This window comes from Schistocerca nitens, chromosome 9, assembly GCF_023898315.1.
Source record: "Schistocerca nitens isolate TAMUIC-IGC-003100 chromosome 9, iqSchNite1.1, whole genome shotgun sequence".
Lineage (NCBI taxonomy): Eukaryota > Metazoa > Arthropoda > Insecta > Orthoptera > Acrididae > Schistocerca > Schistocerca nitens.
The window spans coordinates 146,920,379-146,937,726 of NC_064622.1; the positions used below are offsets into that span (position 1 = coordinate 146,920,379).

The window sequence follows — 17,348 nt, forward strand, 5'->3', positions numbered from 1 at the left end:
ATGTCGTCCACTGACAACGGCGGCGCGGCCACTCTGGTCTTGCGCACTCTGCAGGGAGCTGCCAAGGAAGGCACCTCTCCTCCAGCTGCTCGGCCACGGTGCGCCTGCACGGCTTAGAGCTTGCCACACATCTGCCCTCGCTGTTGGACAGGTAGCAGAAGGCAAGGCGCGCGTTTTTCTGCATTTTTTTCGGCGAGGACAAGCGGTTGATATGCTTGTAAGTGTAGCATATGAAGCAAGAATCGAATGAGGCATTCGTAGACAGGTGCTAAATTCGCAGTATGGCCGCAGGTGACGATCTTATGACGGGTGTGCAGCCACAACAGGTTGGCAGCAAAGTGAGTATCGCTAACTGAAAGCTCTCTGCTGTATCCCCAGTGGCGCAATTGGTTAGCGCACGGTACTTATAAGGCAGTAGCCGTGAGCAATGCCGGGGTTGTGAGTTCGAGCCTCACCTGGGGCATACTTTTATTTCGTAGCAGCTGACTCTGAAAGCATCGGGACGCGAGAGTTGAGATGTATCACCTGCTTGAGAAACATAAGTGTGCGTGCATTATAGTCACCGATCGCGTGTTCCTCGGTAGTATAGTGGTTAGTATCCCCGCCTGTCACGCGGGAGACCGGGGTTCGATTCCCCGCCGGGGAGGTGCGATTTTTATATCGCGAAAGTTGCACGCGTGGCCCGAAAGGACATTAACGTTGCGATCAAGGAATGTAGTTACTGCAAAATCGTAAGAAAGTCTGCGTCTTAGGAAGTGTTTCTCGCATTCTTCACACGACGTCGTCGTTTCACGACTTACAGGGGTTGCTGTTGACGCTGAACCAGCTCACCCCAGGCTTAATGATCGAGCTCGAGGCACCCAAGAAAAAGAATAATTTTAGCAGAGCGTGGTTTCGATACACGGACCTCTGGGTTATGGGCCCAGCACGCTTCCACTGCGCCACTCTGCTGCGTGGAGCCGTCCGCGCTCTTCGGTGCGTGACATGGGACACTTGGAAAGCGTTGTCTGCGTCGGTTTCCCGCGCCTACCGTTTAACTAAGTGCGTAACATCTCTCAGCTTGACTTGTCTCGACTTTGCTCGACTGACGCTACGCTGACGCTTGCACGAAGCGATATTTACCGCAATCGTCTCGAGATGCAGCTGCGAGATGCTCAGGATTAACATTGCACTCCACGAAGGTGGAGACATTCGAATCCACTGCCTAGCTACGCGCCCGCAACTAACAAAATGCCGACCCTGCCAGGATTCGAACCTGGAATCTTCTGATCCGTAGTCAGACGCGTTATCCGTTGCGCCACAGGGCCACTGTTTGCGTTTTCTACCACGAGGCGGGTGCACATCGCAAAGCAACGTGTTCTCCGTGGCTCGGCAACTGCATGTCGTCCACTGACAACGGCGGCGCGGCCACTCTGGTCTTGCGCACTCTGCAGGGAGCTGCCAAGGAAGGCACCTCTCCTCCAGCTGCTCGGCCACGGTGCGCCTGCACGGCTTAGAGCTTGCCACACATCTGCCCTCGCTGTTGGACAGGTAGCAGAAGGCAAGGCGCGCGTTTTTCTGCATTTTTTTCGGCGAGGACAAGCGGTTGATATGCTTGTAAGTGTAGCATATGAAGCAAGAATCGAATGAGGCATTCGTAGACAGGTGCTAAATTCGCAGTATGGCCGCAGGTGACGATCTTATGACGGGTGTGCAGCCACAACAGGTTGGCAGCAAAGTGAGTATCGCTAACTGAAAGCTCTCTGCTGTATCCCCAGTGGCGCAATTGGTTAGCGCACGGTACTTATAAGGCAGTAGCCGTGAGCAATGCCGGGGTTGTGAGTTCGAGCCTCACCTGGGGCATACTTTTATTTCGTAGCAGCTGACTCTGAAAGCATCGGGACGCGAGAGTTGAGATGTATCACCTGCTTGAGAAACATAAGTGTGCGTGCATTATAGTCACCGATCGCGTGTTCCTCGGTAGTATAGTGGTTAGTATCCCCGCCTGTCACGCGGGAGACCGGGGTTCGATTCCCCGCCGGGGAGGTGCGATTTTTATATCGCGAAATTTGCACGCGTGGCCCGAAAGGACATTAACGTTGCGATCAAGGAATGTAGTTACTGCAAAATCGTAAGAAAGTCTGCGTCTTAGGAAGTGTTTCTCGCATTCTTCACACGACGTCGTCGTTTCACGACTTACAGGGGTTGCTGTTGACGCTGAACCAGCTCACCCCAGGCTTAATGATCGAGCTCGAGGCACCCAAGAAAAAGAATAATTTTAGCAGAGCGTGGTTTCGATCCACGGACCTCTGGGTTATGGGCCCAGCACGCTTCCACTGCGCCACTCTGCTGCGTGGAGCCGTCCGCGCTCTTCGGTGCGTGACATGGGACACTTGGAAAGCGTTGTCTGCGTCGGTTTCCCGCGCCTACCGTTTAACTAAGTGCGTAACATCTCTCAGCTTGACTTGTCTCGACTTTGCTCGACTGACGCTACGCTGACGCTTGCACGAAGCGATATTTACCGCAATCGTCTCGAGATGCAGCTGCGAGATGCTCAGGATTAACATTGCACTCCACGAAGGTGGAGACATTCGAATCCACTGCCTAGCTACGCGCCCGCAACTAACAAAATGCCGACCCTGCCAGGATTCGAACCTGGAATCTTCTGATCCGTAGTCAGACGCGTTATCCGTTGCGCCACAGGGCCACTGTTTGTGTTTTCTACCACGAGGCGGGTGCACATCGCAAAGCAACGTGTTCTCCGTGGCTCGGCAACTGCATGTCGTCCACTGACAACGGCGGCGCGGCCACTCTGGTCTTGCGCACTCTGCAGGGAGCTGCCAAGGAAGGCACCTCTCCTCCAGCTGCTCGGCCACGGTGCGCCTGCACGGCTTAGAGCTTGCCACACATCTGCCCTCGCTGTTGGACAGGTAGCAGAAGGCAAGGCGCGCGTTTTTCTGCATTTTTTTCGGCGAGGACAAGCGGTTGATATGCTTGTAAGTGTAGCATATGAAGCAAGAATCGAATGAGGCATTCGTAGACAGGTGCTAAATTCGCAGTATGGCCGCAGGTGACGATCTTATGACGGGTGTGCAGCCACAACAGGTTGGCAGCAAAGTGAGTATCGCTAACTGAAAGCTCTCTGCTGTATCCCCAGTGGCGCAATTGGTTAGCGCACGGTACTTATAAGGCAGTAGCCGTGAGCAATGCCGGGGTTGTGAGTTCGAGCCTCACCTGGGGCATACTTTTATTTCGTAGCAGCTGACTCTGAAAGCATCGGGACGCGAGAGTTGAGATGTATCACCTGCTTGAGAAACATAAGTGTGCGTGCATTATAGTCACCGATCGCGTGTTCCTCGGTAGTATAGTGGTTAGTATCCCCGCCTGTCACGCGGGAGACCGGGGTTCGATTCCCCGCCGGGGAGGTGCGATTTTTATATCTCGAAAGTTGCACGCGTGGCCCGAAAGGACATTAACGTTGCGATCAAGGAATGTAGTTACTGCAAAATCGTAAGAAAGTCTGCGTCTTAGGAAGTGTTTCTCGCATTCTTCACACGACGTCGTCGTTTCACGACTTACAGGGGTTGCTGTTGACGCTGAACCAGCTCACCCCAGGCTTAATGATCGAGCTCGAGGCACCCAAGAAAAAGAATAATTTTAGCAGAGCGTGGTTTCGATCCACGGACCTCTGGGTTATGGGCCCAGCACGCTTCCACTGCGCCACTCTGCTGCGTGGAGCCGTCCGCGCTCTTCGGTGCGTGACATGGGACACTTGGAAAGCGTTGTCTGCGTCGGTTTCCCGCGCCTACCGTTTAACTAAGTGCGTAACATCTCTCAGCTTGACTTGTCTCGACTTTGCTCGACTGACGCTACGCTGACGCTTGCACGAAGCGATATTTACCGCAATCGTCTCGAGATGCAGCTGCGAGATGCTCAGGATTAACATTGCACTCCACGAAGGTGGAGACATTCGAATCCACTGCCTAGCTACGCGCCCGCAACTAACAAAATGCCGACCCTGCCAGGATTCGAACCTGGAATCTTCTGATCCGTAGTCAGACGCGTTATCCGTTGCGCCACAGGGCCACTGTTTGCGTTTTCTACCACGAGGCGGGTGCACATCGCAAAGCAACGTGTTCTCCGTGGCTCGGCAACTGCATGTCGTCCACTGACAACGGCGGCGCGGCCACTCTGGTCTTGCGCACTCTGCAGGGAGCTGCCAAGGAAGGCACCTCTCCTCCAGCTGCTCGGCCACGGTGCGCCTGCACGGCTTAGAGCTTGCCACACATCTGCCCTCGCTGTTGGACAGGTAGCAGAAGGCAAGGCGCGCGTTTTTCTGCATTTTTTTCGGCGAGGACAAGCGGTTGATATGCTTGTAAGTGTAGCATATGAAGCAAGAATCGAATGAGGCATTCGTAGACAGGTGCTAAATTCGCAGTATGGCCGCAGGTGACGATCTTATGACGGGTGTGCAGCCACAACAGGTTGGCAGCAAAGTGAGTATCGCTAACTGAAAGCTCTCTGCTGTATCCCCAGTGGCGCAATTGGTTAGCGCACGGTACTTATAAGGCAGTAGCCGTGAGCAATGCCGGGGTTGTGAGTTCGAGCCTCACCTGGGGCATACTTTTATTTCGTAGCAGCTGACTCTGAAAGCATCGGGACGCGAGAGTTGAGATGTATCACCTGCTTGAGAAACATAAGTGTGCGTGCATTATAGTCACCGATCGCGTGTTCCTCGGTAGTATAGTGGTTAGTATCCCCGCCTGTCACGCGGGAGACCGGGGTTCGATTCCCCGCCGGGGAGGTGCGATTTTTATATCGCGAAATTTGCACGCGTGGCCCGAAAGGACATTAACGTTGCGATCAAGGAATGTAGTTACTGCAAAATCGTAAGAAAGTCTGCGTCTTAGGAAGTGTTTCTCGCATTCTTCACACGACGTCGTCGTTTCACGACTTACAGGGGTTGCTGTTGACGCTGAACCAGCTCACCCCAGGCTTAATGATCGAGCTCGAGGCACCCAAGAAAAAGAATAATTTTAGCAGAGCGTGGTTTCGATCCACGGACCTCTGGGTTATGGGCCCAGCACGCTTCCACTGCGCCACTCTGCTGCGTGGAGCCGTCCGCGCTCTTCGGTGCGTGACATGGGACACTTGGAAAGCGTTGTCTGCGTCGGTTTCCCGCGCCTACCGTTTAACTAAGTGCGTAACATCTCTCAGCTTGACTTGTCTCGACTTTGCTCGACTGACGCTACGCTGACGCTTGCACGAAGCGATATTTACCGCAATCGTCTCGAGATGCAGCTGCGAGATGCTCAGGATTAACATTGCACTCCACGAAGGTGGAGACATTCGAATCCACTGCCTAGCTACGCGCCCGCAACTAACAAAATGCCGACCCTGCCAGGATTCGAACCTGGAATCTTCTGATCCGTAGTCAGACGCGTTATCCGTTGCGCCACAGGGCCACTGTTTGTGTTTTCTACCACGAGGCGGGTGCACATCGCAAAGCAACGTGTTCTCCGTGGCTTGGCAACTGCATGTCGTCCACTGACAACGGCGGCGCGGCCACTCTGGTCTTGCGCACTCTGCAGGGAGCTGCCAAGGAAGGCACCTCTCCTCCAGCTGCTCGGCCACGGTGCGCCTGCACGGCTTAGAGCTTGCCACACATCTGCCCTCGCTGTTGGACAGGTAGCAGAAGGCAAGGCGCGCGTTTTTCTGCATTTTTTTCGGCGAGGACAAGCGGTTGATATGCTTGTAAGTGTAGCATATGAAGCAAGAATCGAATGAGGCATTCGTAGACAGGTGCTAAATTCGCAGTATGGCCGCAGGTGACGATCTTATGACGGGTGTGCAGCCACAACAGGTTGGCAGCAAAGTGAGTATCGCTAACTGAAAGCTCTCTGCTGTATCCCCAGTGGCGCAATTGGTTAGCGCACGGTACTTATAAGGCAGTAGCCGTGAGCAATGCCGGGGTTGTGAGTTCGAGCCTCACCTGGGGCATACTTTTATTTCGTAGCAGCTGACTCTGAAAGCATCGGGACGCGAGAGTTGAGATGTATCACCTGCTTGAGAAACATAAGTGTGCGTGCATTATAGTCACCGATCGCGTGTTCCTCGGTAGTATAGTGGTTAGTATCCCCGCCTGTCACGCGGGAGACCGGGGTTCGATTCCCCGCCGGGGAGGTGCGATTTTTATATCGCGAAAGTTGCACGCGTGGCCCGAAAGGACATTAACGTTGCGATCAAGGAATGTAGTTACTGCAAAATCGTAAGAAAGTCTGCGTCTTAGGAAGTGTTTCTCGCATTCTTCACACGACGTCGTCGTTTCACGACTTACAGGGGTTGCTGTTGACGCTGAACCAGCTCACCCCAGGCTTAATGATCGAGCTCGAGGCACCCAAGAAAAAGAATAATTTTAGCAGAGCGTGGTTTCGATACACGGACCTCTGGGTTATGGGCCCAGCACGCTTCCACTGCGCCACTCTGCTGCGTGGAGCCGTCCGCGCTCTTCGGTGCGTGACATGGGACACTTGGAAAGCGTTGTCTGCGTCGGTTTCCCGCGCCTACCGTTTAACTAAGTGCGTAACATCTCTCAGCTTGACTTGTCTCGACTTTGCTCGACTGACGCTACGCTGACGCTTGCACGAAGCGATATTTACCGCAATCGTCTCGAGATGCAGCTGCGAGATGCTCAGGATTAACATTGCACTCCACGAAGGTGGAGACATTCGAATCCACTGCCTAGCTACGCGCCCGCAACTAACAAAATGCCGACCCTGCCAGGATTCGAACCTGGAATCTTCTGATCCGTAGTCAGACGCGTTATCCGTTGCGCCACAGGGCCACTGTTTGCGTTTTCTACCACGAGGCGGGTGCACATCGCAAAGCAACGTGTTCTCCGTGGCTCGGCAACTGCATGTCGTCCACTGACAACGGCGGCGCGGCCACTCTGGTCTTGCGCACTCTGCAGGGAGCTGCCAAGGAAGGCACCTCTCCTCCAGCTGCTCGGCCACGGTGCGCCTGCACGGCTTAGAGCTTGCCACACATCTGCCCTCGCTGTTGGACAGGTAGCAGAAGGCAAGGCGCGCGTTTTTCTGCATTTTTTTCGGCGAGGACAAGCGGTTGATATGCTTGTAAGTGTAGCATATGAAGCAAGAATCGAATGAGGCATTCGTAGACAGGTGCTAAATTCGCAGTATGGCCGCAGGTGACGATCTTATGACGGGTGTGCAGCCACAACAGGTTGGCAGCAAAGTGAGTATCGCTAACTGAAAGCTCTCTGCTGTATCCCCAGTGGCGCAATTGGTTAGCGCACGGTACTTATAAGGCAGTAGCCGTGAGCAATGCCGGGGTTGTGAGTTCGAGCCTCACCTGGGGCATACTTTTATTTCGTAGCAGCTGACTCTGAAAGCATCGGGACGCGAGAGTTGAGATGTATCACCTGCTTGAGAAACATAAGTGTGCGTGCATTATAGTCACCGATCGCGTGTTCCTCGGTAGTATAGTGGTTAGTATCCCCGCCTGTCACGCGGGAGACCGGGGTTCGATTCCCCGCCGGGGAGGTGCGATTTTTATATCGCGAAAGTTGCACGCGTGGCCCGAAAGGACATTAACGTTGCGATCAAGGAATGTAGTTACTGCAAAATCGTAAGAAAGTCTGCGTCTTAGGAAGTGTTTCTCGCATTCTTCACACGACGTCGTCGTTTCACGACTTACAGGGGTTGCTGTTGACGCTGAACCAGCTCACCCCAGGCTTAATGATCGAGCTCGAGGCACCCAAGAAAAAGAATAATTTTAGCAGAGCGTGGTTTCGATCCACGGACCTCTGGGTTATGGGCCCAGCACGCTTCCACTGCGCCACTCTGCTGCGTGGAGCCGTCCGCGCTCTTCGGTGCGTGACATGGGACACTTGGAAAGCGTTGTCTGCGTCGGTTTCCGCGCCTACCGTTTAATTAAGTGCGTAACATCTCTCAGCTTGACTTGTCTCGACTTTGCTCGACTGACGCTACGCTGACGCTTGCACGAAGCGATATTTACCGCAATCGTCTCGAGATGCAGCTGCGAGATGCTCAGGATTAACATTGCACTCCACGAAGGTGGAGACATTCGAATCCACTGCCTAGCTACGCGCCCGCAACTAACAAAATGCCGACCCTGCCAGGATTCGAACCTGGAATCTTCTGATCCGTAGTCAGACGCGTTATCCGTTGCGCCACAGGGCCACTGTTTGTGTTTTCTACCACGAGGCGGGTGCACATCGCAAAGCAACGTGTTCTCCGTGGCTCGGCAACTGCATGTCGTCCACTGACAACGGCGGCGCGGCCACTCTGGTCTTGCGCACTCTGCAGGGAGCTGCCAAGGAAGGCACCTCTCCTCCAGCTGCTCGGCCACGGTGCGCCTGCACGGCTTAGAGCTTGCCACACATCTGCCCTCGCTGTTGGACAGGTAGCAGAAGGCAAGGCGCGCGTTTTTCTGCATTTTTTTCGGCGAGGACAAGCGGTTGATATGCTTGTAAGTGTAGCATATGAAGCAAGAATCGAATGAGGCATTCGTAGACAGGTGCTAAATTCGCAGTATGGCCGCAGGTGACGATCTTATGACGGGTGTGCAGCCACAACAGGTTGGCAGCAAAGTGAGTATCGCTAACTGAAAGCTCTCTGCTGTATCCCCAGTGGCGCAATTGGTTAGCGCACGGTACTTATAAGGCAGTAGCCGTGAGCAATGCCGGGGTTGTGAGTTCGAGCCTCACCTGGGGCATACTTTTATTTCGTAGCAGCTGACTCTGAAAGCATCGGGACGCGAGAGTTGAGATGTATCACCTGCTTGAGAAACATAAGTGTGCGTGCATTATAGTCACCGATCGCGTGTTCCTCGGTAGTATAGTGGTTAGTATCCCCGCCTGTCACGCGGGAGACCGGGGTTCGATTCCCCGCCGGGGAGGTGCGATTTTTATATCGCGAAAGTTGCACGCGTGGCCCGAAAGGACATTAACGTTGCGATCAAGGAATGTAGTTACTGCAAAATCGTAAGAAAGTCTGCGTCTTAGGAAGTGTTTCTCGCATTCTTCACACGACGTCGTCGTTTCACGACTTACAGGGGTTGCTGTTGACGCTGAACCAGCTCACCCCAGGCTTAATGATCGAGCTCGAGGCACCCAAGAAAAAGAATAATTTTAGCAGAGCGTGGTTTCGATACACGGACCTCTGGGTTATGGGCCCAGCACGCTTCCACTGCGCCACTCTGCTGCGTGGAGCCGTCCGCGCTCTTCGGTGCGTGACATGGGACACTTGGAAAGCGTTGTCTGCGTCGGTTTCCCGCGCCTACCGTTTAACTAAGTGCGTAACATCTCTCAGCTTGACTTGTCTCGACTTTGCTCGACTGACGCTACGCTGACGCTTGCACGAAGCGATATTTACCGCAATCGTCTCGAGATGCAGCTGCGAGATGCTCAGGATTAACATTGCACTCCACGAAGGTGGAGACATTCGAATCCACTGCCTAGCTACGCGCCCGCAACTAACAAAATGCCGACCCTGCCAGGATTCGAACCTGGAATCTTCTGATCCGTAGTCAGACGCGTTATCCGTTGCGCCACAGGGCCACTGTTTGCGTTTTCTACCACGAGGCGGGTGCACATCGCAAAGCAACGTGTTCTCCGTGGCTCGGCAACTGCATGTCGTCCACTGACAACGGCGGCGCGGCCACTCTGGTCTTGCGCACTCTGCAGGGAGCTGCCAAGGAAGGCACCTCTCCTCCAGCTGCTCGGCCACGGTGCGCCTGCACGGCTTAGAGCTTGCCACACATCTGCCCTCGCTGTTGGACAGGTAGCAGAAGGCAAGGCGCGCGTTTTTCTGCATTTTTTTCGGCGAGGACAAGCGGTTGATATGCTTGTAAGTGTAGCATATGAAGCAAGAATCGAATGAGGCATTCGTAGACAGGTGCTAAATTCGCAGTATGGCCGCAGGTGACGATCTTATGACGGGTGTGCAGCCACAACAGGTTGGCAGCAAAGTGAGTATCGCTAACTGAAAGCTCTCTGCTGTATCCCCAGTGGCGCAATTGGTTAGCGCACGGTACTTATAAGGCAGTAGCCGTGAGCAATGCCGGGGTTGTGAGTTCGAGCCTCACCTGGGGCATACTTTTATTTCGTAGCAGCTGACTCTGAAAGCATCGGGACGCGAGAGTTGAGATGTATCACCTGCTTGAGAAACATAAGTGTGCGTGCATTATAGTCACCGATCGCGTGTTCCTCGGTAGTATAGTGGTTAGTATCCCCGCCTGTCACGCGGGAGACCGGGGTTCGATTCCCCGCCGGGGAGGTGCGATTTTTATATCGCGAAATTTGCACGCGTGGCCCGAAAGGACATTAACGTTGCGATCAAGGAATGTAGTTACTGCAAAATCGTAAGAAAGTCTGCGTCTTAGGAAGTGTTTCTCGCATTCTTCACACGACGTCGTCGTTTCACGACTTACAGGGGTTGCTGTTGACGCTGAACCAGCTCACCCCAGGCTTAATGATCGAGCTCGAGGCACCCAAGAAAAAGAATAATTTTAGCAGAGCGTGGTTTCGATCCACGGACCTCTGGGTTATGGGCCCAGCACGCTTCCACTGCGCCACTCTGCTGCGTGGAGCCGTCCGCGCTCTTCGGTGCGTGACATGGGACACTTGGAAAGCGTTGTCTGCGTCGGTTTCCCGCGCCTACCGTTTAACTAAGTGCGTAACATCTCTCAGCTTGACTTGTCTCGACTTTGCTCGACTGACGCTACGCTGACGCTTGCACGAAGCGATATTTACCGCAATCGTCTCGAGATGCAGCTGCGAGATGCTCAGGATTAACATTGCACTCCACGAAGGTGGAGACATTCGAATCCACTGCCTAGCTACGCGCCCGCAACTAACAAAATGCCGACCCTGCCAGGATTCGAACCTGGAATCTTCTGATCCGTAGTCAGACGCGTTATCCGTTGCGCCACAGGGCCACTGTTTGTGTTTTCTACCACGAGGCGGGTGCACATCGCAAAGCAACGTGTTCTCCGTGGCTCGGCAACTGCATGTCGTCCACTGACAACGGCGGCGCGGCCACTCTGGTCTTGCGCACTCTGCAGGGAGCTGCCAAGGAAGGCACCTCTCCTCCAGCTGCTCGGCCACGGTGCGCCTGCACGGCTTAGAGCTTGCCACACATCTGCCCTCGCTGTTGGACAGGTAGCAGAAGGCAAGGCGCGCGTTTTTCTGCATTTTTTTCGGCGAGGACAAGCGGTTGATATGCTTGTAAGTGTAGCATATGAAGCAAGAATCGAATGAGGCATTCGTAGACAGGTGCTAAATTCGCAGTATGGCCGCAGGTGACGATCTTATGACGGGTGTGCAGCCACAACAGGTTGGCAGCAAAGTGAGTATCGCTAACTGAAAGCTCTCTGCTGTATCCCCAGTGGCGCAATTGGTTAGCGCACGGTACTTATAAGGCAGTAGCCGTGAGCAATGCCGGGGTTGTGAGTTCGAGCCTCACCTGGGGCATACTTTTATTTCGTAGCAGCTGACTCTGAAAGCATCGGGACGCGAGAGTTGAGATGTATCACCTGCTTGAGAAACATAAGTGTGCGTGCATTATAGTCACCGATCGCGTGTTCCTCGGTAGTATAGTGGTTAGTATCCCCGCCTGTCACGCGGGAGACCGGGGTTCGATTCCCCGCCGGGGAGGTGCGATTTTTATATCGCGAAAGTTGCACGCGTGGCCCGAAAGGACATTAACGTTGCGATCAAGGAATGTAGTTACTGCAAAATCGTAAGAAAGTCTGCGTCTTAGGAAGTGTTTCTCGCATTCTTCACACGACGTCGTCGTTTCACGACTTACAGGGGTTGCTGTTGACGCTGAACCAGCTCACCCCAGGCTTAATGATCGAGCTCGAGGCACCCAAGAAAAAGAATAATTTTAGCAGAGCGTGGTTTCGATCCACGGACCTCTGGGTTATGGGCCCAGCACGCTTCCACTGCGCCACTCTGCTGCGTGGAGCCGTCCGCGCTCTTCGGTGCGTGACATGGGACACTTGGAAAGCGTTGTCTGCGTCGGTTTCCCGCGCCTACCGTTTAACTAAGTGCGTAACATCTCTCAGCTTGACTTGTCTCGACTTTGCTCGACTGACGCTACGCTGACGCTTGCACGAAGCGATATTTACCGCAATCGTCTCGAGATGCAGCTGCGAGATGCTCAGGATTAACATTGCACTCCACGAAGGTGGAGACATTCGAATCCACTGCCTAGCTACGCGCCCGCAACTAACAAAATGCCGACCCTGCCAGGATTCGAACCTGGAATCTTCTGATCCGTAGTCAGACGCGTTATCCGTTGCGCCACAGGGCCACTGTTTGTGTTTTCTACCACGAGGCGGGTGCACATCGCAAAGCAACGTGTTCTCCGTGGCTCGGCAACTGCATGTCGTCCACTGACAACGGCGGCGCGGCCACTCTGGTCTTGCGCACTCTGCAGGGAGCTGCCAAGGAAGGCACCTCTCCTCCAGCTGCTCGGCCACGGTGCGCCTGCACGGCTTAGAGCTTGCCACACATCTGCCCTCGCTGTTGGACAGGTAGCAGAAGGCAAGGCGCGCGTTTTTCTGCATTTTTTTCGGCGAGGACAAGCGGTTGATATGCTTGTAAGTGTAGCATATGAAGCAAGAATCGAATGAGGCATTCGTAGACAGGTGCTAAATTCGCAGTATGGCCGCAGGTGACGATCTTATGACGGGTGTGCAGCCACAACAGGTTGGCAGCAAAGTGAGTATCGCTAACTGAAAGCTCTCTGCTGTATCCCCAGTGGCGCAATTGGTTAGCGCACGGTACTTATAAGGCAGTAGCCGTGAGCAATGCCGGGGTTGTGAGTTCGAGCCTCACCTGGGGCATACTTTTATTTCGTAGCAGCTGACTCTGAAAGCATCGGGACGCGAGAGTTGAGATGTATCACCTGCTTGAGAAACATAAGTGTGCGTGCATTATAGTCACCGATCGCGTGTTCCTCGGTAGTATAGTGGTTAGTATCCCCGCCTGTCACGCGGGAGACCGGGGTTCGATTCCCCGCCGGGGAGGTGCGATTTTTATATCGCGAAAGTTGCACGCGTGGCCCGAAGGGACATTAACGTTGCGATCAAGGAATGTAGTTACTGCAAAATCGTAAGAAAGTCTGCGTCTTAGGAAGTGTTTCTCGCATTCTTCACACGACGTCGTCGTTTCACGACTTACAGGGGTTGCTGTTGACGCTGAACCAGCTCACCCCAGGCTTAATGATCGAGCTCGAGGCACCCAAGAAAAAGAATAATTTTAGCAGAGCGTGGTTTCGATCCACGGACCTCTGGGTTATGGGCCCAGCACGCTTCCACTGCGCCACTCTGCTGCGTGGAGCCGTCCGCGCTCTTCGGTGCGTGACATGGGACACTTGGAAAGCGTTGTCTGCGTCGGTTTCCCGCGCCTACCGTTTAACTAAGTGCGTAACATCTCTCAGCTTGACTTGTCTCGACTTTGCTCGACTGACGCTACGCTGACGCTTGCACGAAGCGATATTTACCGCAATCGTCTCGAGATGCAGCTGCGAGATGCTCAGGATTAACATTGCACTCCACGAAGGTGGAGACATTCGAATCCACTGCCTAGCTACGCGCCCGCAACTAACAAAATGCCGACCCTGCCAGGATTCGAACCTGGAATCTTCTGATCCGTAGTCAGACGCGTTATCCGTTGCGCCACAGGGCCACTGTTTGTGTTTTCTACCACGAGGCGGGTGCACATCGCAAAGCAACGTGTTCTCCGTGGCTCGGCAACTGCATGTCGTCCACTGACAACGGCGGCGCGGCCACTCTGGTCTTGCGCACTCTGCAGGGAGCTGCCAAGGAAGGCACCTCTCCTCCAGCTGCTCGGCCACGGTGCGCCTGCACGGCTTAGAGCTTGCCACACATCTGCCCTCGCTGTTGGACAGGTAGCAGAAGGCAAGGCGCGCGTTTTTCTGCATTTTTTTCGGCGAGGACAAGCGGTTGATATGCTTGTAAGTGTAGCATATGAAGCAAGAATCGAATGAGGCATTCGTAGACAGGTGCTAAATTCGCAGTATGGCCGCAGGTGACGATCTTATGACGGGTGTGCAGCCACAACAGGTTGGCAGCAAAGTGAGTATCGCTAACTGAAAGCTCTCTGCTGTATCCCCAGTGGCGCAATTGGTTAGCGCACGGTACTTATAAGGCAGTAGCCGTGAGCAATGCCGGGGTTGTGAGTTCGAGCCTCACCTGGGGCATACTTTTATTTCGTAGCAGCTGACTCTGAAAGCATCGGGACGCGAGAGGTGAGATGTATCACCTGCTTGAGAAACATAAGTGTGCGTGCATTATAGTCACCGATCGCGTGTTCCTCGGTAGTATAGTGGTTAGTATCCCCGCCTGTCACGCGGGAGACCGGGGTTCGATTCCCCGCCGGGGAGGTGCGATTTTTATATCGCGAAAGTTGCACGCGTGGCCCGAAAGGACATTAACGTTGCGATCAAGGAATGTAGTTACTGCAAAATCGTAAGAAAGTCTGCGTCTTAGGAAGTGTTTCTCGCATTCTTCACACGACGTCGTCGTTTCACGACTTACAGGGGTTGCTGTTGACGCTGAACCAGCTCACCCCAGGCTTAATGATCGAGCTCGAGGCACCCAAGAAAAAGAATAATTTTAGCAGAGCGTGGTTTCGATCCACGGACCTCTGGGTTATGGGCCCAGCACGCTTCCACTGCGCCACTCTGCTGCGTGGAGCCGTCCGCGCTCTTCGGTGCGTGACATGAGACACTTGGAAAGCGTTGTCTGCGTCGGTTTCCCGCGCCTACCGTTTAACTAAGTGCGTAACATCTCTCAGCTTGACTTGTCTCGACTTTGCTCGACTGACGCTACGCTGACGCTTGCACGAAGCGATATTTACCGCAATCGTCTCGAGATGCAGCTGCGAGATGCTCAGGATTAACATTGCACTCCACGAAGGTGGAGACATTCGAATCCACTGCCTAGCTACGCGCCCGCAACTAACAAAATGCCGACCCTGCCAGGATTCGAACCTGGAATCTTCTGATCCGTAGTCAGACGCGTTATCCGTTGCGCCACAGGGCCACTGTTTGTGTTTTCTACCACGAGGCGGGTGCACATCGCAAAGCAACGTGTTCTCCGTGGCTCGGCAACTGCATGTCGTCCACTGACAACGGCGGCGCGGCCACTCTGGTCTTGCGCACTCTGCAGGGAGCTGCCAAGGAAGGCACCTCTCCTCCAGCTGCTCGGCCACGGTGCGCCTGCACGGCTTAGAGCTTGCCACACATCTGCCCTCGCTGTTGGACAGGTAGCAGAAGGCAAGGCGCGCGTTTTTCTGCATTTTTTTCGGCGAGGACAAGCGGTTGATATGCTTGTAAGTGTAGCATATGAAGCAAGAATCGAATGAGGCATTCGTAGACAGGTGCTAAATTCGCAGTATGGCCGCAGGTGACGATCTTATGACGGGTGTGCAGCCACAACAGGTTGGCAGCAAAGTGAGTATCGCTAACTGAAAGCTCTCTGCTGTATCCCCAGTGGCGCAATTGGTTAGCGCACGGTACTTATAAGGCAGTAGCCGTGAGCAATGCCGGGGTTGTGAGTTCGAGCCTCACCTGGGGCATACTTTTATTTCGTAGCAGCTGACTCTGAAAGCATCGGGACGCGAGAGTTGAGATGTATCACCTGCTTGAGAAACATAAGTGTGCGTGCATTATAGTCACCGATCGCGTGTTCCTCGGTAGTATAGTGGTTAGTATCCCCGCCTGTCACGCGGGAGACCGGGGTTCGATTCCCCGCCGGGGAGGTGCGATTTTTATATCGCGAAAGTTGCACGCGTGGCCCGAAGGGACATTAACGTTGCGATCAAGGAATGTAGTTACTGCAAAATCGTAAGAAAGTCTGCGTCTTAGGAAGTGTTTCTCGCATTCTTCACACGACGTCGTCGTTTCACGACTTACAGGGGTTGCTGTTGACGCTGAACCAGCTCACCCCAGGCTTAATGATCGAGCTCGAGGCACCCAAGAAAAAGAATAATTTTAGCAGAGCGTGGTTTCGATCCACGGACCTCTGGGTTATGGGCCCAGCACGCTTCCACTGCGCCACTCTGCTGCGTGGAGCCGTCCGCGCTCTTCGGTGCGTGACATGGGACACTTGGAAAGCGTTGTCTGCGTCGGTTTCCCGCGCCTACCGTTTAACTAAGTGCGTAACATCTCTCAGCTTGACTTGTCTCGACTTTGCTCGACTGACGCTACGCTGACGCTTGCACGAAGCGATATTTACCGCAATCGTCTCGAGATGCAGCTGCGAGATGCTCAGGATTAACATTGCACTCCACGAAGGTGGAGACATTCGAATCCACTGCCTAGCTACGCGCCCGCAACTAACAAAATGCCGACCCTGCCAGGATTCGAACCTGGAATCTTCTGATCCGTAGTCAGACGCGTTATCCGTTGCGCCACAGGGCCACTGTTTGTGTTTTCTACCACGAGGCGGGTGCACATCGCAAAGCAACGTGTTCTCCGTGGCTCGGCAACTGCATGTCGTCCACTGACAACGGCGGCGCGGCCACTCTGGTCTTGCGCACTCTGCAGGGAGCTGCCAAGGAAGGCACCTCTCCTCCAGCTGCTCGGCCACGGTGCGCCTGCACGGCTTAGAGCTTGCCACACATCTGCCCTCGCTGTTGGACAGGTAGCAGAAGGCAAGGCGCGCGTTTTTCTGCATTTTTTTCGGCGAGGACAAGCGGTTGATATGCTTGTAAGTGTAGCATATGAAGCAAGAATCGAATGAGGCATTCGTAGACAGGTGCTAAATTCGCAGTATGGCCGCAGGTGACGATCTTATGACGGGTGTGCAGCCACAACAGGTTGGCAGCAAAGTGAGTATCGCTAACTGAAAGCTCTCTGCTGTATCCCCAGTGGCGCAATTGGTTAGCGCACGGTACTTATAAGGCAGTAGCCGTGAGCAATGCCGGGGTTGTGAGTTCGAGCCTCACCTGGGGCATACTTTTATTTCGTAGCAGCTGACTCTGAAAGCATCGGGACGCGAGAGGTGAGATGTATCACCTGCTTGAGAAACATAAGTGTGCGTGCATTATAGTCACCGATCGCGTGTTCCTCGGTAGTATAGTGGTTAGTATCCCCGCCTGTCACGCGGGAGACCGGGGTTCGATTCCCCGCCGGGGAGGTGCGATTTTTATATCGCGAAAGTTGCACGCGTGGCCCGAAAGGACATTAACGTTGCGATCAAGGAATGTAGTTACTGCAAAATCGTAAGAAAGTCTGCGTCTTAGGAAGTGTTTCTCGCATTCTTCACACGACGTCGTCGTTTCACGACTTACA

The 17,348-nt window shown here is 54.0% G+C and overlaps 47 non-coding genes across 47 annotated transcripts; 26 read left to right on the forward strand and 21 right to left on the reverse strand.

Annotated features, from left to right (window-relative positions):
- Positions 1-371: 371 nt before the first annotated feature.
- On the forward strand, positions 372-463 carry Trnai-uau (transfer RNA isoleucine (anticodon UAU)). Its single transcript is given in 2 exon segments — positions 372-409; positions 428-463. It is a non-coding gene; the product is annotated as a tRNA-Ile (tRNA).
- Positions 464-574: 111 nt separating this feature from the next.
- On the forward strand, positions 575-646 carry Trnad-guc (transfer RNA aspartic acid (anticodon GUC)). The gene has a single exon. It is a non-coding gene; the product is annotated as a tRNA-Asp (tRNA).
- Positions 647-1,234: 588 nt separating this feature from the next.
- Trnar-acg (transfer RNA arginine (anticodon ACG)) lies at positions 1,235-1,307 on the reverse strand. Its single transcript has one exon. It is a non-coding gene; the product is annotated as a tRNA-Arg (tRNA).
- Positions 1,308-1,750: 443 nt separating this feature from the next.
- Positions 1,751-1,842, forward strand: Trnai-uau (transfer RNA isoleucine (anticodon UAU)). Its single transcript is given in 2 exon segments — positions 1,751-1,788; positions 1,807-1,842. It is a non-coding gene; the product is annotated as a tRNA-Ile (tRNA).
- A 111-nt stretch (positions 1,843-1,953) lies between these two features.
- Trnad-guc (transfer RNA aspartic acid (anticodon GUC)) lies at positions 1,954-2,025 on the forward strand. The gene has a single exon. It is a non-coding gene; the product is annotated as a tRNA-Asp (tRNA).
- Positions 2,026-2,258: 233 nt separating this feature from the next.
- Trnam-cau (transfer RNA methionine (anticodon CAU)) lies at positions 2,259-2,330 on the reverse strand. The gene has a single exon. It is a non-coding gene; the product is annotated as a tRNA-Met (tRNA).
- Positions 2,331-2,613: 283 nt separating this feature from the next.
- On the reverse strand, positions 2,614-2,686 carry Trnar-acg (transfer RNA arginine (anticodon ACG)). The gene has a single exon. It is a non-coding gene; the product is annotated as a tRNA-Arg (tRNA).
- Positions 2,687-3,129: 443 nt separating this feature from the next.
- On the forward strand, positions 3,130-3,221 carry Trnai-uau (transfer RNA isoleucine (anticodon UAU)). The gene is given in 2 exon segments: positions 3,130-3,167; positions 3,186-3,221. It is a non-coding gene; the product is annotated as a tRNA-Ile (tRNA).
- Positions 3,222-3,332: 111 nt separating this feature from the next.
- Trnad-guc (transfer RNA aspartic acid (anticodon GUC)) lies at positions 3,333-3,404 on the forward strand. The gene has a single exon. It is a non-coding gene; the product is annotated as a tRNA-Asp (tRNA).
- A 233-nt stretch (positions 3,405-3,637) lies between these two features.
- Positions 3,638-3,709, reverse strand: Trnam-cau (transfer RNA methionine (anticodon CAU)). The gene has a single exon. It is a non-coding gene; the product is annotated as a tRNA-Met (tRNA).
- A 283-nt stretch (positions 3,710-3,992) lies between these two features.
- Trnar-acg (transfer RNA arginine (anticodon ACG)) lies at positions 3,993-4,065 on the reverse strand. Its single transcript has one exon. It is a non-coding gene; the product is annotated as a tRNA-Arg (tRNA).
- Positions 4,066-4,508: 443 nt separating this feature from the next.
- Trnai-uau (transfer RNA isoleucine (anticodon UAU)) lies at positions 4,509-4,600 on the forward strand. The gene is given in 2 exon segments: positions 4,509-4,546; positions 4,565-4,600. It is a non-coding gene; the product is annotated as a tRNA-Ile (tRNA).
- Positions 4,601-4,711: 111 nt separating this feature from the next.
- Positions 4,712-4,783, forward strand: Trnad-guc (transfer RNA aspartic acid (anticodon GUC)). The gene has a single exon. It is a non-coding gene; the product is annotated as a tRNA-Asp (tRNA).
- A 233-nt stretch (positions 4,784-5,016) lies between these two features.
- Positions 5,017-5,088, reverse strand: Trnam-cau (transfer RNA methionine (anticodon CAU)). Its single transcript has one exon. It is a non-coding gene; the product is annotated as a tRNA-Met (tRNA).
- A 283-nt stretch (positions 5,089-5,371) lies between these two features.
- On the reverse strand, positions 5,372-5,444 carry Trnar-acg (transfer RNA arginine (anticodon ACG)). The gene has a single exon. It is a non-coding gene; the product is annotated as a tRNA-Arg (tRNA).
- Positions 5,445-5,887: 443 nt separating this feature from the next.
- On the forward strand, positions 5,888-5,979 carry Trnai-uau (transfer RNA isoleucine (anticodon UAU)). The gene is given in 2 exon segments: positions 5,888-5,925; positions 5,944-5,979. It is a non-coding gene; the product is annotated as a tRNA-Ile (tRNA).
- Positions 5,980-6,090: 111 nt separating this feature from the next.
- Trnad-guc (transfer RNA aspartic acid (anticodon GUC)) lies at positions 6,091-6,162 on the forward strand. Its single transcript has one exon. It is a non-coding gene; the product is annotated as a tRNA-Asp (tRNA).
- A 588-nt stretch (positions 6,163-6,750) lies between these two features.
- On the reverse strand, positions 6,751-6,823 carry Trnar-acg (transfer RNA arginine (anticodon ACG)). The gene has a single exon. It is a non-coding gene; the product is annotated as a tRNA-Arg (tRNA).
- A 443-nt stretch (positions 6,824-7,266) lies between these two features.
- Trnai-uau (transfer RNA isoleucine (anticodon UAU)) lies at positions 7,267-7,358 on the forward strand. Its single transcript is given in 2 exon segments — positions 7,267-7,304; positions 7,323-7,358. It is a non-coding gene; the product is annotated as a tRNA-Ile (tRNA).
- A 111-nt stretch (positions 7,359-7,469) lies between these two features.
- Trnad-guc (transfer RNA aspartic acid (anticodon GUC)) lies at positions 7,470-7,541 on the forward strand. Its single transcript has one exon. It is a non-coding gene; the product is annotated as a tRNA-Asp (tRNA).
- Positions 7,542-7,774: 233 nt separating this feature from the next.
- Positions 7,775-7,846, reverse strand: Trnam-cau (transfer RNA methionine (anticodon CAU)). The gene has a single exon. It is a non-coding gene; the product is annotated as a tRNA-Met (tRNA).
- Positions 7,847-8,128: 282 nt separating this feature from the next.
- Positions 8,129-8,201, reverse strand: Trnar-acg (transfer RNA arginine (anticodon ACG)). The gene has a single exon. It is a non-coding gene; the product is annotated as a tRNA-Arg (tRNA).
- A 443-nt stretch (positions 8,202-8,644) lies between these two features.
- On the forward strand, positions 8,645-8,736 carry Trnai-uau (transfer RNA isoleucine (anticodon UAU)). Its single transcript is given in 2 exon segments — positions 8,645-8,682; positions 8,701-8,736. It is a non-coding gene; the product is annotated as a tRNA-Ile (tRNA).
- Positions 8,737-8,847: 111 nt separating this feature from the next.
- Positions 8,848-8,919, forward strand: Trnad-guc (transfer RNA aspartic acid (anticodon GUC)). The gene has a single exon. It is a non-coding gene; the product is annotated as a tRNA-Asp (tRNA).
- A 588-nt stretch (positions 8,920-9,507) lies between these two features.
- Trnar-acg (transfer RNA arginine (anticodon ACG)) lies at positions 9,508-9,580 on the reverse strand. The gene has a single exon. It is a non-coding gene; the product is annotated as a tRNA-Arg (tRNA).
- Positions 9,581-10,023: 443 nt separating this feature from the next.
- Trnai-uau (transfer RNA isoleucine (anticodon UAU)) lies at positions 10,024-10,115 on the forward strand. Its single transcript is given in 2 exon segments — positions 10,024-10,061; positions 10,080-10,115. It is a non-coding gene; the product is annotated as a tRNA-Ile (tRNA).
- A 111-nt stretch (positions 10,116-10,226) lies between these two features.
- Positions 10,227-10,298, forward strand: Trnad-guc (transfer RNA aspartic acid (anticodon GUC)). The gene has a single exon. It is a non-coding gene; the product is annotated as a tRNA-Asp (tRNA).
- A 233-nt stretch (positions 10,299-10,531) lies between these two features.
- Positions 10,532-10,603, reverse strand: Trnam-cau (transfer RNA methionine (anticodon CAU)). The gene has a single exon. It is a non-coding gene; the product is annotated as a tRNA-Met (tRNA).
- A 283-nt stretch (positions 10,604-10,886) lies between these two features.
- On the reverse strand, positions 10,887-10,959 carry Trnar-acg (transfer RNA arginine (anticodon ACG)). Its single transcript has one exon. It is a non-coding gene; the product is annotated as a tRNA-Arg (tRNA).
- Positions 10,960-11,402: 443 nt separating this feature from the next.
- Positions 11,403-11,494, forward strand: Trnai-uau (transfer RNA isoleucine (anticodon UAU)). Its single transcript is given in 2 exon segments — positions 11,403-11,440; positions 11,459-11,494. It is a non-coding gene; the product is annotated as a tRNA-Ile (tRNA).
- A 111-nt stretch (positions 11,495-11,605) lies between these two features.
- Positions 11,606-11,677, forward strand: Trnad-guc (transfer RNA aspartic acid (anticodon GUC)). Its single transcript has one exon. It is a non-coding gene; the product is annotated as a tRNA-Asp (tRNA).
- A 233-nt stretch (positions 11,678-11,910) lies between these two features.
- Trnam-cau (transfer RNA methionine (anticodon CAU)) lies at positions 11,911-11,982 on the reverse strand. Its single transcript has one exon. It is a non-coding gene; the product is annotated as a tRNA-Met (tRNA).
- Positions 11,983-12,265: 283 nt separating this feature from the next.
- Positions 12,266-12,338, reverse strand: Trnar-acg (transfer RNA arginine (anticodon ACG)). The gene has a single exon. It is a non-coding gene; the product is annotated as a tRNA-Arg (tRNA).
- Positions 12,339-12,781: 443 nt separating this feature from the next.
- Positions 12,782-12,873, forward strand: Trnai-uau (transfer RNA isoleucine (anticodon UAU)). The gene is given in 2 exon segments: positions 12,782-12,819; positions 12,838-12,873. It is a non-coding gene; the product is annotated as a tRNA-Ile (tRNA).
- Positions 12,874-12,984: 111 nt separating this feature from the next.
- On the forward strand, positions 12,985-13,056 carry Trnad-guc (transfer RNA aspartic acid (anticodon GUC)). The gene has a single exon. It is a non-coding gene; the product is annotated as a tRNA-Asp (tRNA).
- A 233-nt stretch (positions 13,057-13,289) lies between these two features.
- On the reverse strand, positions 13,290-13,361 carry Trnam-cau (transfer RNA methionine (anticodon CAU)). The gene has a single exon. It is a non-coding gene; the product is annotated as a tRNA-Met (tRNA).
- Positions 13,362-13,644: 283 nt separating this feature from the next.
- Trnar-acg (transfer RNA arginine (anticodon ACG)) lies at positions 13,645-13,717 on the reverse strand. Its single transcript has one exon. It is a non-coding gene; the product is annotated as a tRNA-Arg (tRNA).
- Positions 13,718-14,160: 443 nt separating this feature from the next.
- Positions 14,161-14,252, forward strand: Trnai-uau (transfer RNA isoleucine (anticodon UAU)). The gene is given in 2 exon segments: positions 14,161-14,198; positions 14,217-14,252. It is a non-coding gene; the product is annotated as a tRNA-Ile (tRNA).
- A 111-nt stretch (positions 14,253-14,363) lies between these two features.
- Positions 14,364-14,435, forward strand: Trnad-guc (transfer RNA aspartic acid (anticodon GUC)). The gene has a single exon. It is a non-coding gene; the product is annotated as a tRNA-Asp (tRNA).
- A 233-nt stretch (positions 14,436-14,668) lies between these two features.
- On the reverse strand, positions 14,669-14,740 carry Trnam-cau (transfer RNA methionine (anticodon CAU)). The gene has a single exon. It is a non-coding gene; the product is annotated as a tRNA-Met (tRNA).
- Positions 14,741-15,023: 283 nt separating this feature from the next.
- Trnar-acg (transfer RNA arginine (anticodon ACG)) lies at positions 15,024-15,096 on the reverse strand. The gene has a single exon. It is a non-coding gene; the product is annotated as a tRNA-Arg (tRNA).
- A 443-nt stretch (positions 15,097-15,539) lies between these two features.
- Trnai-uau (transfer RNA isoleucine (anticodon UAU)) lies at positions 15,540-15,631 on the forward strand. The gene is given in 2 exon segments: positions 15,540-15,577; positions 15,596-15,631. It is a non-coding gene; the product is annotated as a tRNA-Ile (tRNA).
- Positions 15,632-15,742: 111 nt separating this feature from the next.
- On the forward strand, positions 15,743-15,814 carry Trnad-guc (transfer RNA aspartic acid (anticodon GUC)). Its single transcript has one exon. It is a non-coding gene; the product is annotated as a tRNA-Asp (tRNA).
- A 233-nt stretch (positions 15,815-16,047) lies between these two features.
- On the reverse strand, positions 16,048-16,119 carry Trnam-cau (transfer RNA methionine (anticodon CAU)). Its single transcript has one exon. It is a non-coding gene; the product is annotated as a tRNA-Met (tRNA).
- Positions 16,120-16,402: 283 nt separating this feature from the next.
- Trnar-acg (transfer RNA arginine (anticodon ACG)) lies at positions 16,403-16,475 on the reverse strand. The gene has a single exon. It is a non-coding gene; the product is annotated as a tRNA-Arg (tRNA).
- Positions 16,476-16,918: 443 nt separating this feature from the next.
- Trnai-uau (transfer RNA isoleucine (anticodon UAU)) lies at positions 16,919-17,010 on the forward strand. Its single transcript is given in 2 exon segments — positions 16,919-16,956; positions 16,975-17,010. It is a non-coding gene; the product is annotated as a tRNA-Ile (tRNA).
- Positions 17,011-17,121: 111 nt separating this feature from the next.
- Trnad-guc (transfer RNA aspartic acid (anticodon GUC)) lies at positions 17,122-17,193 on the forward strand. The gene has a single exon. It is a non-coding gene; the product is annotated as a tRNA-Asp (tRNA).
- Positions 17,194-17,348: the final 155 nt, after the last annotated feature.